Genomic DNA, 16,966 nt, shown 5'->3' on the forward strand with positions numbered 1-16,966 from the left:
TATCTAGGCATTCTGCATAATCTGAGTTAGAATACCCAATGATCTCCAACTGATCTAGCCTCTTGTATGTGAGCATATAATACTTTGTTCTCTTCAAATACCTCATAACTCTTTTGGCTGCTTTCCAATGATCCATTCCTGAATTGCTTAAATATCTGCCTAATACCCCAACGATATATGATATATCCGAATGCGTACATACTTGGGCATATATCAGACTCCCTACAACTGATGCATAGGGAATCTTCTGCATTTCCTGAATTTCCAAATTTCCTTTTGGGCACTGTTTGAGACTGAACTTGTCTCCCTTAGCAACTGGAGTATCCCCAGATTTACATTCCTGCATGCCAAATCTTTTAAGTACCTTTTCAATATAACTCCTTTGTGATAGTCCGAGAATACCCCGAGATCGATCTCGGCGTATTTGAATTCCTAATACAAAGGAGGCGTCACCAAGATCTTTCATTTCAAAGTTTCTTGATAGAAATCTCTTGGTTTCGAGCAACATACCTATATCATTGGTGGCAAGCAGTATGTCATCAATATATAAGACCAAGAAAATGTACTTGCTCCCACTGAATTTGTGATACACACAATCATCAACAAGATTCATCTCGAAACCAAATGAGAGAATTACTTGATGAAATTTATGGTACCATTGACGAGATGCATGTTTTATCCCATAAATGGATTTTGTCAATTTGCAAATCATATTCTTTGGGTCGCCTGACACAAATTTTTCTGGTTGCACAATATAAATTGTCTCATCAATGTTGCCATTGAGAAATGCTGTCTTGACATCCATTTGATGAAGCTCCAAATCATAATGTGCAACAAGAGCCATGATTATCCTAAAAGAGTCTTTCGATGAAACTGGAGAGAATGTCTCTTTAAAGTCAATTCCTTCCTTTTGGCTATAACCATTCGCCACAAGACGAGCCTTATACCTCTCCACATTACCTTTGGAATCCCGCTTGGTCTTAAATATTCGTTTGCAATCAATGGGTTTCACACCTTCTAGTAATGGGACAAGTTCCCAAATCTTGTTGTCTTGCATGAACTTATACTCCTCATTCATTGCTTCAATCCACTTTTCTAAATTGGAATCTTGCATGGCTTGATGGAAGTTGACTGGGTCATCTTCCATCGTACCATTATTTTCCTCATGTTCCTGGAGAAATACCACATAATCATCTGGAATAGCATTTTTTATTTCTCTTGTAGATCTCTGCAAAGGTACTGGCTCGTGAAGCATAGGTTTTTGAGGATCTTGAGTTTGTTCTTCATGAACGACCAAATTATCTTGAGTGGGAGATTCAATAAAAATATCTTATAGAGGTTTCGGATTTGCTTGATCAAAAACAACTATATGAATCGGTTCTAGAATTGTTACTGATTCTTCCTCTAAGACAAAGTCTCTAACCTTATTCTTTCCCCCAAACTCAATATCCTCAAAGAATGTGGCAGTCCCCATCTCAAAAATTGTCTTTAATTTTGGATCATAAAATTTATAGCCCCTGGATCTTTCAGAATAACCAATAAAGTAGCTGCTCACTGTTCGGGAGTCCAATTTTCTTTCATTTGGCTTATAAGGCCTTGCCTTAGTTGGACATTCCCATACATGAAAATGTTTTAGACTAGGCTTTCGCCTAACCCAAAGCTCATAAGGTGTTTTGGTAGCTGCCTTAGTTGATACTCTATTTAGAATGTAAGCCGCAGTCTTTAGTGTCTTTCCCTAGAGTGATTATGGTAAGTTAGAATGACAAATCATGCCTCTTACCATATCCTTAAAAGTTCAGTTTCGTCTTTCAGCCACACCATTCATGCTAGGTGATCCCGACATGGTGTACTGCGGGATGATTCCACATTCCTCTAGATACCTGGAAAAAGGCCTCGGACATTGTTCACCTGAACCGTCATATCTGCCATAGTATTCACCACCACAGTCAGATTTGACACTCTTGATTCTTTTGTTGAGTTGATTTTCAACTTCAACTTTAAATGTTTTGAACACATCCAAAGATTGTGACTTTTCATGTATAAGAAATAGGTATGCATATTTGGAGTAATCATCTATGAATGATATAAAATATTGCTGACCATTCCATGAAGGTGTATGAAATGGCCCACAAATATTCGTATGTATCAATTCTAAGACGTCTGTAGCTCTATATGCACCTAATTTCTTGCTTTTGGTTTGTTTACCTTTAATGCATTCAACACAAACATCAAAGCTTGTGAAATCAATGGAATCCAAGCCTTCGTTTGACACAAGTCATTCAATTCTATTCTTAGAAATGTGACCTAAGCGCTTATGCAGTAATGCTCCTGAGTTTGTATTATCAATTCTACGCTTAGTACAACGCAATTCTGCATTAAAGGATTCACCATAGGAAGCTACATTATCAAGTAAATATAGATTATCATAAGCCAAAAGTGAACCAGTTATAACAATATCTGAATTGAAAGACAACCTAAACACGTTGTTTCCAAATGAACACAAATAACCCAATTTGTCCAAATGAGAAACTGAAATCAAATTCCGTCTAAATGACGGTACAACAAAAGTGTCTTCCAAATCCAAATAAAAACCAGTACATAATAATAATCTAAAGTGCCCTATAGCTTCCACCTCCATCAATTTACCATCTCCAACATATATCCATCTTTAAGAATCAATTGGCTTCCGGTAGCTTAGGCAACCCTTTATTGAAACACTGATGTTAGTAGTGGCACTAGAATCTAACCACCAAGTGTTTCTAGGTACTGAATCTAAAGACCTCAAAATAGACCAAAGTAAGAAACATACCTTTCTTTGCACGCCAAGCATGATATTTGGTACTACATTTCTTCTTTACATGTCTAGGCTTACTGCAAAAGAAACAGTTGTCACCTTAATTTTGTTTCTTTTGTGCTGGACCCTTAGCAGCTTCATTCTTGGGCTCCTCGGTTCTTTTTATTTTGCCCTTGTCTTTAGAGGTACTCATAACATGAGCACTTACCGTGCTTCATCCTTTCCTCTTCTTGCACACAGTATGAAATGAGCTCGTTAAGAGACCATTTCTCCTTCTTATAAGAGATTAAACTGACTAAACTGTGAAGGTAGAGAAATTATCACTAAATGAATAAGCAAGTCTTTTGATAGCTCAAGCTTTAGTGCCCTTAATTTTCACGCAATATTTGACATTCCCATAATGTATTCCCTGACATTTCCTTTACCTTGATACTTCATGGAAATTAAGTTCTGAAGAAGATTACTTGTTTTTGCAAAGTGCTTTTCAATTTCAGCAAGGAGTTATTTGGCACTAGTTATATCATCTGAAATAATACCCCTAAAGACCTCAGGAATACCACGCTTAATGATCATAAGACTCATGCGATTTGAGTGATCCCACTTCTCATGAAGTTTCCTCTTAAATCCGTAGGAGAATGAGGTTTCTAAATCCTTAATGCAAGGTCTAGATCCATGCAGCCAATAATAATTTGCATGTTCTCTTTCTAGTCTTTAAAATTTGTACCATTAAGGACCGAAACCGAATTCAGATTAGCAGATATAGAAACAACAATTGAACAGATAAAAAACAAATAATACAATAAGCTTAACAGTCATCAATGCATTTAAATAATGGTATATCTCATCTCAAGATATATCTAGTGTACCATTAATATCAAGTCTTTGGACAGTGATATTAATTGCTAGTGATATCCTTGTTGTAATGTTCAAACATTGACAATAAAAGCATATCAAATAACAAATTCATATTTTGATGTGACTTGTCATTCATATGTAAAACCTCATAATTATCATATGTTTAACATCACAAGTGTGTATGTAAATTAGTTAAATCGTAACTTTCCTTTGGGTCAATCACCATTCATATAAATAATCACACACGTTAACATTTCTCATGAACAATCTACACAAGAGAGGTCACTTTGGTGATATCTTGATTCAATTAGCTCATTTAAATGTTAAACAATTAAAATGATATACCATAGCTAAATTTTGAGCATTCATGCACCAAATCCAAAATTAAAACATTTCTAGAGTAAATTATTTTAACTTTATTTATTTATTTTAAATTTTAGAAGCCCATGATTATTATTTTAATTTACTGCAGCAACATCTAAAAGTAAGAACAAACAAAAAGTTATATATATATATATATATATATATATATATATATATATATATATATATATATATATATATATATGATGCACTTTAAGCTTTAGATGAACGGTGCATTTAAATATTGTTGGAAGTTATGCTTTAGTAAAAGGTAAGATCAAGCAACAATATATAAAATATCTAGATTCATTTAAAATTTAGAATATGCCTGAATAAATAAAATTTCCAAAATCATACATGAATTAAGTATGGGTGGCTCAATTGTAGGGATTCAATTAATCAACCTAATTTGATTCTAATCATCAATTCTAACCACATGCTTTCTATTTATGTATAAAGAAATTACTGCATAAAGATGAATAGTTCTCATACTCAAAATCATGATGAAAACTAAATACGAAAGCTTACTTGGATTAGCCATAATGGAATGATGAAAGATTGATGGATCAAGACTGGTTTTATGATCTTCCAAATGTAGAAAGCTTTATTTTCTTATTTGAATTTTATCTTTTGATCAGGATAAAGAGAAAAAAAAAAAGCAAAATTGTACTCGCTTTTCTCTACAAATGGAGACCATAACCTCTTATATTGGTAACTACCATCTGTTATCCCAAATTTGATAATTATAATTTGATCTCTCATCAAATTATAATATCACTAATGATATCTACACAATTAATGGCATATATGCCCTTAGCCATAATTTTATATTGATTAGGCCACTTTAATATTTTGAATGATAATATAATGATCCTAACTCATTCAATTATGTGATATATATATATATATATATATATATATATATATATATATATATATATATACCAAAATTGCTAACAAAAAGTTGATAAAATAAAAAAAATAGATGAAGGAAAATATAAGAAATATAACCATAGATGAAGATGAATAAGATAACAAAATATATGAAGAAAAAAACAAGTATATTTAGATATTTATAATAAAGAGTGAAGAAGAAAAACCATGTAAAAAGAGGAGATTTAGACTTTAACTTGCAGCACAAATGTTGCATAAAGAAGAAAAGCCATGTAAAATGCACAGTAACACTACTTGTCAATTCTATCTATATACCTTTATATGTTTGGTTCTTTTATGTGTATGCATTTCACCAATAGGGACAATTTGACAAACTCGAGCCCCAGTACTAATCAAACAACCAAGCATACATATTAGCTTAAAGCACACGTAGCAGTAGAAAGAGAAACACGAAAAAACAAGGAAAAGAAAAAGACAAACATACAATCAAATTGAAAAGATAAACAAATGAAGAATAATGAAGCAAAAGATAAAGGAAGAGAAAAGAGAATTCATGGCCACCAAGAGGAAGAGAGAAGGCTGAATCAAAAAATGAAAAGCAATTGTTGTGTGGAGTTAAAAGTGGTAGTGGTTGGTGTTAGTGCTTAGCACTACTGAGTTTAAAAAGGTTGGCTAAGATTTTGTTAAAACATAAGCACTTAGACAATGAAGGAAAGCTGGAGTTGCTGCACATGATGTCCAACGTTATGTCAAGGAATAAGATCGGGCTGCATAATGCACAAGGCAAGATAAAGTGTCAAGTGATGAATTGAAGTTGAAGGATCCACGATGTCGGATACAATGTCCTGACATCCTGCTCGAGAATACTGGAAGTGCTGTACAATGCAAGATAAAAGTCAAGTGAAGCATTGAAGCTGCAGGATCCAAGATGTCGGATACGATGTCCTGACATCTGGCCCGATAATACTGGACATATAAATCTGTTATATCTTTAACAGATTATTGTGCAGTTAGCAAGAGATTAGAAGATCTATCTTTAGGAACGAATTAAAAGATCATTAAAGTTCGAATTTCAAAGTAGAAGAGTTCGTTCAGGGATTAAAGATTAAAGATTAAAGATTCAAACTAAAAGATCAAAAGTTATCTTTTAGTTCTTTAACTGCAGATTTTTCAGAAGAAGATAGATCTCCTCCAGCATCAAGAACTTGCAGCCCAGAATCGTACACGGCTATATAATCATGGAGGCTGCACGAGTTCTGTACCGAGTCCGGGATTAAAGAGTTATTTTGTGAGTTTTGGGACTTGAGTGTTTTGTGAGCCACCTTGGTGTTATCCTAACATCAAGTGTTGGACCTTGTGTCTAGAGTTGATCTCTATTGTGTAGGGTTGATCCCTTTTGTACAGAGTTGATCTCTGATGTGTCTTTGAATTAATTGTAAACACGAGAGTGTGAGTGAGAGGGAGTGAGCAGAGGTTCTCATATCTAAGATTGGGTCTTAGGTAGAGATCGCACGGGTAGTGGTTAGGTGAGAAGGTTGTAAACAGGGGTTGTTAGACCTTGAACTAACACTATTGAGAGTGGATTTCCTCCCTGGCTTGGTAGCCCCCAGATGTAGGTGAGGTTGCACCGAACTGGGTAAACAATTCTCTTGTGTTATTTACTTGTTTAATCTGTTCATACGGACACACATAAACTGCATGTTCTGAAGCGTGATGTCGTGACATCCTGTACGACATCTGTCCCCTGGTATCAGAATTTCAATTGGTATCAGAGCCAACACTCGAAATCACAGAGTGAGATCTGGGGAGATAAATTCTGATGAACATGGAGAAAGAAGGAGGACCAGTGAACAGACCACCAATTCTTGATGGAAGCAACTATGAATACTGGAAAGCAAGAATGGTGGCCTTCCTCAAATCACTGGATAGCAGAACCTGGAAAGCTGTCATCAAAGGCTGGGACATCCCAAGATGCTGGACACAGAAGGAAGCCCACTGATGAATTGAAGCCAGAAGAAGACTGGACTAAAGAAGAGGACGAATTGGCACTTGGAAACTCCAAAGCTTTGAATGCACTATTCAATGGAGTTGACAAGAACATCTTCAGACTGATCAACACTTGCACAGTGGCCAAAGATGCATGGGAGATCCTGAAAATCACTCATGAAGGAACCTCCAAAGTGAAGATGTCCAGATTGCAACTCTTGGCTACAAAATTCGAAAATCTGAAGATGAAGGAGGAAGAGTGTATTCATGACTTTCACATGAACATTCTTGAAATTGCCAATGCTTGCACTGCCTTGGGAGAGAGGATAACAGATGAAAAGCTGGTGAGAAAGATCCTCAGATCCTTGCCTAAGAGATTTGACATGAAAGTCACTGCAATAGAGGAGGCCCAAGACATTTGCAACATGAGAGTTGATGAACTCATTGGTTCTCTTCAAACCTTTGAGCTAGGACTCTCGGATAGGGCTGAAAAGAAGAGCAAGAATCTAGCTTTCGTGTCCAATGATGAAGGAGAAGAAGATGAGTATGACCTGGATACTGATGAAGGTCTGACAAATGCAGTTGTGCTCCTTGGAAAGCAGTTCAACAAAGTGCTGAACAGAATGGACAAGAGGCAGAAACCACATGTCCAGAACATCCCTTTCGACATCAGGAAAGGCAGTAAATACCAGAAAAGATCAGATGTAAAGCCCAGTCACAGCAAAGGAATTCAATGCCATGGGTGTGAAGGCTATGGACACATCATAGCTGAATGTCCCACTCATCTCAAGAAGCACAGGAAGGGACTCTCTGTATGTCAATCTGATACAGAGAGTGAACAAGAAAGTGATTCTGACAGAGATGTGAATGCACTCACTGGGATATTTGAAACTGCTGAAGATTCAAGTGATACAGACAGTGAAATCACTTTTGATGAGCTTGCTGCATCCTATAGAAAACTATGCATCAAAAGTGAGAAGATCCTTCAGCAAGAAGCACAACTGAAGAAGGTCATTGCAGATCTGGAGGCTGAGAAGGAGGCACATGAAGAGGAGATTTCTGAACTTAAAGAAGAAGTTGGTTTTCTGAACTCCAAGCTGGAAACCATGAAAAAATCAATAAAGATGCTGAATAAAGGCTCAGATACGCTTGATGAGGTGCTGCTGCTTGGTAAGAATGCTGGAAACCAGAGAGGACTTGGATTTAATCCTAAGTCTGCTGGCAGAACAACCATGACAGAATTTGTTCCTGCCAAAAACAGGACTGGAACCACGATGTCACAACATCTGTCTCGACATCATGGAACGCAGCAGAAAAAGAGCAAAAGAAAGAAGTGGAGGTGTCACTACTGTGGCAAGTATGGTCACATAAAGCCCTTTTGCTATCATCTACATGGCCATCCACATCATGGAACTCAAAGCGGCAACAGCAGAAAGAAGATGATGTGGGTTCCAAAACACAAGGCTGTTAGTCTTGTTGTTCATACTTCACTTAGAGCATCAGCTAAGGAAGATTGGTACCTAGATAGCGGCTGTTCCCGACACATGACAGGAGTCAAAGAATTCCTGCTGAACATTGAGCCCTGCTCCACTAGCTATGTGACATTTGGAGATGGCTCTAAAGGAAAGATCATTGGAATGGGAAAGCTAGTTCATGATGGACTTCCTAGTCTGAACAAAGTACTGCTGGTGAAGGGACTGACTGCAAACTTGATCAGCATCAGTCAGCTGTGTGATGAAGGATTCAATGTAAACTTCACAAAGTCAGAATGCTTGGTGACAAATGAGAAGAGTGAAGTTCTAATGAAGGGCAGCAGATCAAAGGACAATTGTTACCTATGGACACCCCAAGAAACCAGCTACTCCTCCACATGTCTATCCTCCAAAGAAGATGAAGTCAGAATATGGCATCAAAGATTTGGACATCTGCACTTAAGAGGCATGAAGAAAATCATTGACAAAGGTGCTGTTAGAGGCATCCCCAATCTGAAAATAGAAGAAGGCAGAATCTGTGGTGAATGTCAGATTGGAAAGCAAGTCAAGATGTCCCACCAGAAGCTTCGACATCAGACCACTTCCAGGGTGCTGGAACTACTTCACATGGATTTGATGGGGCCTATGCAGGTTGAAAGTCTTGGAGGAAAGAGGTATGCCTATGTTGTTGTGGATGATTTCTCCAGATTTACCTGGGTAAATTTTATCAGAGAGAAATCAGAAACCTTTGAAGTATTCAAAGAGTTGAGTCTAAGACTTCAAAGAGAGAAAGACTGTGTCATCAAGAGAATCAGGAGTGACCATGGCAGAGAATTTGAAAACAGCAGGTTCACTGAATTCTGCACATCTGAAGAGCATATAGAGTATTCAATTCCAGAACCAGAACAGTGATGGAATCCATCAATGTGGTTGTTGATGATCTGTCTCCAGCAAGAAAGAAGGATGTCGAAGAAGATGTCAGAACATCGGGAGACAATGTAGCAGATGCAGCTAAAAGTGGAGAAAATGCAGAAAACTCTGATCCTGCTACAGATGATTCAAACATCAACCAACCTGACAAGAGACCCTCCATTAGAATCCAGAAGATGCACCCCAAGGAGCTGATTATAGGGGATCCAAACAGAGGAGTCACTACAAGATCAAGGGAGATTGAAATTGTCTCCAACTCATGCTTTGTCTCCAGAATTGAGCCCAAGAATGTGAAAGAGGCACTGACTGATGAGTTCTGGATCAATGCTATGCATGAAGAAGTCTATGTGGAGCAGCCAAAGGGATTTGCAGATCCAACTCATCCAGATCATGTATACAGGCTCAAGAAGGCTCTCTATGGATTGAAGCAAGCTCCAAGAGCTTGGTATAAAAGGCTAACAGAATTCCTTACTCAGCAAGGGTATAGGAAGGGAGGAATTGACAAGACTCTCTTTGTCAAGCAAGATGCTGAAAACTTGATGATTGCACAGATATATGTTGATGACATTGTGTTTGGAGGGATGTCGAATGAGATGCTTCGACATTTTGTTCAACAGATGCAATCTGAATTTGAGATGAGTCTTGTTGGAGAGCTGACTTATTTTCTGGGACTCCAAGTGAAGCAGATGGAAGACTCCATATTCCTATCTCAAAGCAAGTATGCAAAGAACATTGTCAAGAAGTTTGGGATGGAGAATGCCAGCCATAAAAGAACACCTGCACCTACTCACTTGAAGCTGTCAAAGGATGAAGCAGGCACCAGTGTTGATCAAAGCCTGTACAGAAGCATGATAGGGAGCTTACTATATTTAACAGCTAGCAGACCCGACATCACCTATGCAGTGGGTGTTTGTGCAAGATATCAAGCCAATCCCAAGATAAGTCACTTGAATCAAGTAAAGAGAATTCTGAAATATGTAAATGGCACTAGTGACTATGGGATTATGTACTGTCATTGTTCAAGTTCAATGCTGGTTGGGTATTGTGATGCTGATTGGGCTGGAAGTGCAGATGACAGAAAAAGCACTTCTGGTGGATGCTTCTATTTGGGAAACAACCTTATTTCATGGTTCAGCAAGAAGCAGAACTGTGTGTCCCTATCTACAGCAGAAGCCGAGTATATTGCAGCAGGAAGCAGCTGTTCACAGCTAGTTTGGATGAAGCAGATGCTGAAGGAGTACAATGTCGAACAAGATGTCATGACATTGTACTGTGACAACATGAGTGCTATTAATATTTCTAAAAATCCTGTTCAACACAGCAGAACCAAGCACATTGACATTAGACATCACTATATCAGAGATCTTGTTGATGATAAAGTGATCACACTGAAGCATGTTGACACTGAGGAACAAATAGCAGATATTTTCACAAAGGCTTTGGATGCAAATCAGTTTGAAAAACTGAGGGGCAAGCTGGGCATTTGTTTGCTAGAAGAATTATAGCAACTACAGCAATCTGAACGTGCCCAAACGAATCACTTAACATTAATAGCACGTTCACCACAAAGCAAATTCGACCGTTGCCTCACACGCCCCTCTACATTCTTCATTCAAATTTATATCTGCTTGGCATTCGTGTTTTCACCAGCATTTTCCAATAATTCTCTGAGATTTACGAAATCATTCCAAACGCTCTGTTTTTCCATGGCTACCTCACCAAAAGAAACTGCAGCTTCTGGTTCACCATCTGTCCCGTCATCTCCACACCAGGAACAACCTGAATTCAACATCCAACCCATCCAAATTATTCCTGGTCAAGCCTCTGTCCCTGAGAAACTGGTTCCCAGAAGACCACAGGGAGTGAAGATTGCTGAAAACCCTAGCCCTGCAACGAGTCCTAGGGAAGTAGACACGGAGATGGACAAGAAAATACGCAGCATTGTGAGTAGCATTTTGAAAGACGCCTCTGTGCCTGAAGCTGATGAAGATGTCCCAACATCGTCCAACCCAAATGTTTCTGTGCCTGATGTCAAGAAAGATGTTCCAACATCTTCCGCTCCAAATGCTGAAGCACTCCCTTCACCCGGTGAAGAGGGATCAACTGAGGAAGATGATCAAGCCACAGAGGAGACTCCTGCACCACGGGCACCAGAACCTGCTCCAGGTGATCTCATTGACTTAGAAGAAGTCGAATCTGATGAAGAACCCATTGCCAACCGGTTGGCACCTGGCATTGCAGAAAGGTTACAAAGCAGAAAAGGGAAGACCCCCATTAAGAGGTCTGGACGAATCAAAACAATGGCCCAGAAGAAGAGTACTCCAATCACTCCTGCCACATCCAGAAGAAGCAAGGTTGCTATCCCCTCCAAGAAGAGGAAAGAAATTTCGTCATCCGATTCTGATAAGGATGTCGAACTAGATGTCTCGACATCTAAGAAGGCCAAGACTTCAGGGAAAAAGGTGCCTGGAAATGTCCCTGATGCACCATTGGACAACATCTCTTTCCACTCCATTGGCAATGTTGAAAAGTGGAAATATGTGTATCAACGCAGACTTGCGGTTGAGAGAGAACTGGGAAGAGATGCCTTGGATTGCAAGGAGATCATGGACCTCATCAAGGCTGCTGGACTGCTGAAGACTGTCAGCAAGTTGGGAGATTGCTATGAAGGCTTAGTCAGGGAATTCATTGTCAACATTCCCTCTGACATATCTAACAGAAAAAGTGATGAGTATCAAAAGGTGTTTGTCAGAGGAAAGTGTGTTAAATTCTCCCCTGCTGTGATTAACAAATATCTGGGCAGACCTACTGATGGAGTGATAGATATTGATGTTTCTGAGCATCAAATTGCCAAGGAAATCACTGCCAAACGAGTCCAGCATTGGCCAAAGAAAGGGAAGCTTTCAGCAGGAAAGCTAAGTGTGAAGTATGCCATTCTGCACAGGATTGGAGCTGCAAACTGGGTTCCCACCAATCATACTTCCACTGTTGCCACAGGTTTGGGTAAATTTCTGTATGCTGTTGGAACCAAATCCAAATTTAATTTTGGAAACTATATCTTTGATCAAACTGTTAAGCATTCAGAATCTTTTGCTATCAAATTACCCATTGCCTTCCCTACTGTATTGTGTGGCATTATGTTGAGTCAGCATCCCAATATGTTAAACTACACTGACTCTGTGATGAAGAGAGAATCTCCTCTATCCCTGCATTACAAACTGTTTGAAGGGACACATGTCCCAGACATTGTCTCGACATCTGTCTCGACATCAGGGAAAGCTGCTGCTTCAGGTGCTGTGTCCAAGGATGCTCTGATTGCTGAACTCAAGGACACATGCAAGGTGCTGGAAGCAACCATCAAAGCCACCACAGAGAAGAAGATGGAGCTAGAACTGCTGATCAAAAGGCTCTCAGAGAGTGGCATTGATGATGAAGAAGCAGCTGAGGAAGAAGGAGAAGCAGCTGAAGAAGAAGAAGAAGCTGCTGAGGAAGAGGAAGATGCAGCAGAAGAGACAGAATCCGATGATGATTCTGAAGCCACCCCATGATCATCAGACCTTTAATTTTGTTTTTACTTTTATTAGATATAGGGGCATGTTCCTTTGAACAATTCATTGTTATTGGTCTGTAATATTTGCACTTTAATCTCATGCATCCTACTTTTGCCAAATTTATGTCTAAAAAGGGGGAGTAATAGTATTATGCTTGCTATTATGCATGATTTTGAGTAGTAGGATACTATGTATGATGTATGGCAGTAGGATACGATGTATGCATGATTCATAACCTTGAGGGGGAGCTGTATGACTTTGAGGGGGAGACTGCTGCTGATGATGATTGATGGAAGCTGCTAGAAGATGCTGCAGTAGGAGCATGAAGACAGGGGGAGCAGATAACGGATGTCACATGAGATGTCTTGACATCCTGGAGAAGACTAGTAGCTGATAGAAGATGAAGCAGTAAGCATGGAGACAGGGGGAGCAGAAGCAGAAAGCTGATGTCACGCGAGATGTCTTGACATCCTGGAGAAGACTTGTAGATTAGCAACTTGAAGAATTTCCGCTGTGCTTGATTACTCTGAAAATGGAAGTTGCTGATTCCACATGCATAACTGCTCGTACCTGCTCAGGAAGTGTCTAAGTATGTTTTAGACAAAATTTGCCAAAGGGGGAGATTGTTAGTGCTTAGCACTACTGAGTTTAAAAAGGTTGGCTAAGATTTTGTTAAAACATAAGCACTTAGACAATGAAGGAAAGCTGGAGTTGCTGCACATGATGTCCAACGTTATGTCAAGGAATAAGATCGGGCTGCATAATGCACAAGGCAAGATAAAGTGTCAAGTGATGAATTGAAGTTGAAGGATCCACGATGTCGGATACAATGTCCTGACATCCTGCTCGAGAATACTGGAAGTGCTGTACAATGCAAGATAAAAGTCAAGTGAAGCATTGAAGCTGCAGGATCCAAGATGTCGGATACGATGTCCTGACATCTGGCCCGATAATACTGGACATATAAATCTGTTATATCTTTAACAGATTATTGTGCAGTTAGCAAGAGATTAGAAGATCTATCTTTAGGAACGAATTAAAAGATCATTAAAGTTCGAATTTCAAAGTAGAAGAGTTCGTTCAGGGATTAAAGATTAAAGATTAAAGATTCAAACTAAAAGATCAAAAGTTATCTTTTAGTTCTTTAACTGCAGATTTTTCAGAAGAAGATAGATCTCCTCCAGCATCAAGAACTTGCAGCCCAGAATCGTACACGGCTATATAATCATGGAGGCTGCACGAGTTCTGTACCGAGTCCGGGATTAAAGAGTTATTTTGTGAGTTTTGGGACTTGAGTGTTTTGTGAGCCACCTTGGTGTTATCCTAACATCAAGTGTTGGACCTTGTGTCTAGAGTTGATCTCTATTGTGTAGGGTTGATCCCTTTTGTACAGAGTTGATCTCTGATGTGTCTTTGAATTAATTGTAAACACGAGAGTGTGAGTGAGAGGGAGTGAGCAGAGGTTCTCATATCTAAGATTGGGTCTTAGGTAGAGATCGCACGGGTAGTGGTTAGGTGAGAAGGTTGTAAACAGGGGTTGTTAGACCTTGAACTAACACTATTGAGAGTGGATTTCCTCCCTGGCTTGGTAGCCCCCAGATGTAGGTGAGGTTGCACCGAACTGGGTAAACAATTCTCTTGTGTTATTTACTTGTTTAATCTGTTCATACGGACACACATAAACTGCATGTTCTGAAGCGTGATGTCGTGACATCCTGTACGACATCTGTCCCCTGGTATCAGAATTTCAGTTGGTTTTTGTTTCTAGTATAGGTCATTTACAATTACGTACAGGTTAGTTAGTTAAAGAAATAGGGTATTAGTGAGGAGATTATAGCATTAGCTAAGGGACAAAATTGGTTAAATAAAAGTGTCCACAAAAGAGATAATTCTCTTTATTAATATATATATATATATATATATATATATATATATATATATATATATATATATATACTTAAAAATTTAATTTGAGTGGTGACGTTCGACGGTTGTAAAAGGACTTCGCTGGAGAGGATATGAATTCATTTTGAATCTATCAAATCAAAATGACCGATTACACAATCATCAATCACGAACATCACAATAATTCCCTTGCTAGATCAGATTCGAGCACAATTATTCGCATCATATTCGACCAAATTAGTCGAGCCTCGGATAAAAAATTAATTAATTAATTTTAAACTATTACTCTTACGATATTCATCACGAGACTAGAGTTTAACCACCATATTTTGGATGAATTGGTGTTGTTCGTCTACGCCTAGGACACCATAATATCAAACCATAAACAAAGAAAGATGACATTTTCTTTGGTGCCAGCTTTCTCCAGCGGGTATTAAAACCCTTTGTGATGTGGTCCAATAGGATGCTTACATCTGATTTGGGTAGTCACGTCATTTACGGAGATCTCTTCCGTTGTGATTCAAGTTGTTCTTGTAAGGGGTCTTTTTACAATTTAGTTAAATCTTTCATTTCTTTTATTTTTCTTTTTAAATTATTCAACTTACGGTGGTTTCTTTCCCTAATTTCCAGATCTGTGCTACAACAAGTGGGTTATATATATATGTAGACTGCAAACTCAAACTACCAAAGGAGTAAAATCCATCCATTTTCCATGTTAATAGGTTGAGGAAAGGAATTTTGCAACATATCAATCTATTAACATGGAAAATGAATGGATTTTACTAAATTCTAAACCAAGCAAGGAAATTATTGACAAAGTTTATATTATTTTCACACATTATGAAGTATGAAACATGGACACCATCAATGCACTAACCTTGAATAGTTAAAATTTTTAAATGATCCATTTTCCTCTCTAGGAATACTCAGACATGTCATTGCACCCCCATGTAAATACACAACATGCATTCATCTTAATGACATCATCAGCATCAACATCATCTCATCTCAATATCATCATAAACATCAACATCATTTCATTTCAATATCATCATCAACACCAACATCATCTCATTTTAATATCATCATTAACATCAACATCATCTCATTTCAATATCATCAACATCACAAACAATCATATTCCACTTATATACTTATAACTCATGCTTGGGATTAACATTCTCCAGGTCTTCAGACAACATACATCACATATAATAATAGTTTGTAATATAACGAGATTGATATTTTAGGGAAATTCTAAATTAAAGAGGAGGATTATGATATACAAAATAAACTTTATGCCCATATAAAATTTGATAAAGAAGTAAATAGAAAAACAAATATAAAATTTTGGGGAGAGTCTCCTCTATAATTATGACTTTTTCCAAAAATTTTAATCATTACAACAACAACATCATTCACAATTTCATTCATCAATAGCAAATATATCGCATCTCACTAGTTTAAAATACAGTTTTTCTTGAAAACCAGCACGCAACAAGGACAGACATGCATCCTCATAATTGGGTTCCCTAACCCCAACTATGGTATCAAAAGCTATAAACTAACCATAAACTCCCCTCACCTGTGTATATTCTCTCGTTAGCTCCTTGTGGCGGTTTTGATATCTCTTAGGTTCACGTCCTTTGGTCCAAACACAGAGCTCTATATACCAAATCGAAGACAATTCAATATAGATTTCAAAGACAAGATTAATATTAACATTCAGGATCAAATACCCATTCAGTTTTAAAAGGGACTAAAATGGTGTTTTTGGATTCTACATCAAAGAGACGTCATTTTGAAATTTCGGTCATACCAATGTGACTGGGGTTCAATGAAGGTCATGAAAGCGACATCAATTTTATAAAAAAAAACTTTTACAATGTCTCATTTTCAAAGGAAGTGTAAAAACATTCAATAATGGTACCCAAATCACAAAAGATACTAAGAAAGGCTCAAACTAACTAGGAGAAGGCATAGAAAACTCAGTTACCTCGAAGAAGCCCAAAGGGAGGGTTGAAGGCTTTGTTCTCTACTGAATCCTCGAGTTGAGTTTTGGATATTCTGCTCCGATTAAAGTGATCCTCTCTATGTGGTGTTCTGGTGGCAAGTGGCAGCGGCTCGTGGCAGTCACCAGTGGTCGTGAGTGGTGGAGGAGGAGGTTTTAGGGTTTGGGTGAGAGTTTTGGAGAGAGAGAGAGAGAGAGAGTGAAA

General features: G+C 38.1%; 1 pseudogene; it reads right to left on the reverse strand.

The window, feature by feature from the left end:
- Nucleotides 1-1,330: 1,330 nt before the first annotated feature.
- LOC100812312 (aldehyde dehydrogenase family 3 member H1-like) overlaps nucleotides 1,331-16,966 on the reverse strand; it is a 28,180-nt pseudogene continuing 12,544 nt past the window's right edge.

The sequence above is a fragment of the Glycine max genome, chromosome 4, assembly GCF_000004515.6.
Source record: "Glycine max cultivar Williams 82 chromosome 4, Glycine_max_v4.0, whole genome shotgun sequence".
In the NCBI taxonomy this organism is placed as follows: Eukaryota; Viridiplantae; Streptophyta; class Magnoliopsida; order Fabales; family Fabaceae; genus Glycine; species Glycine max.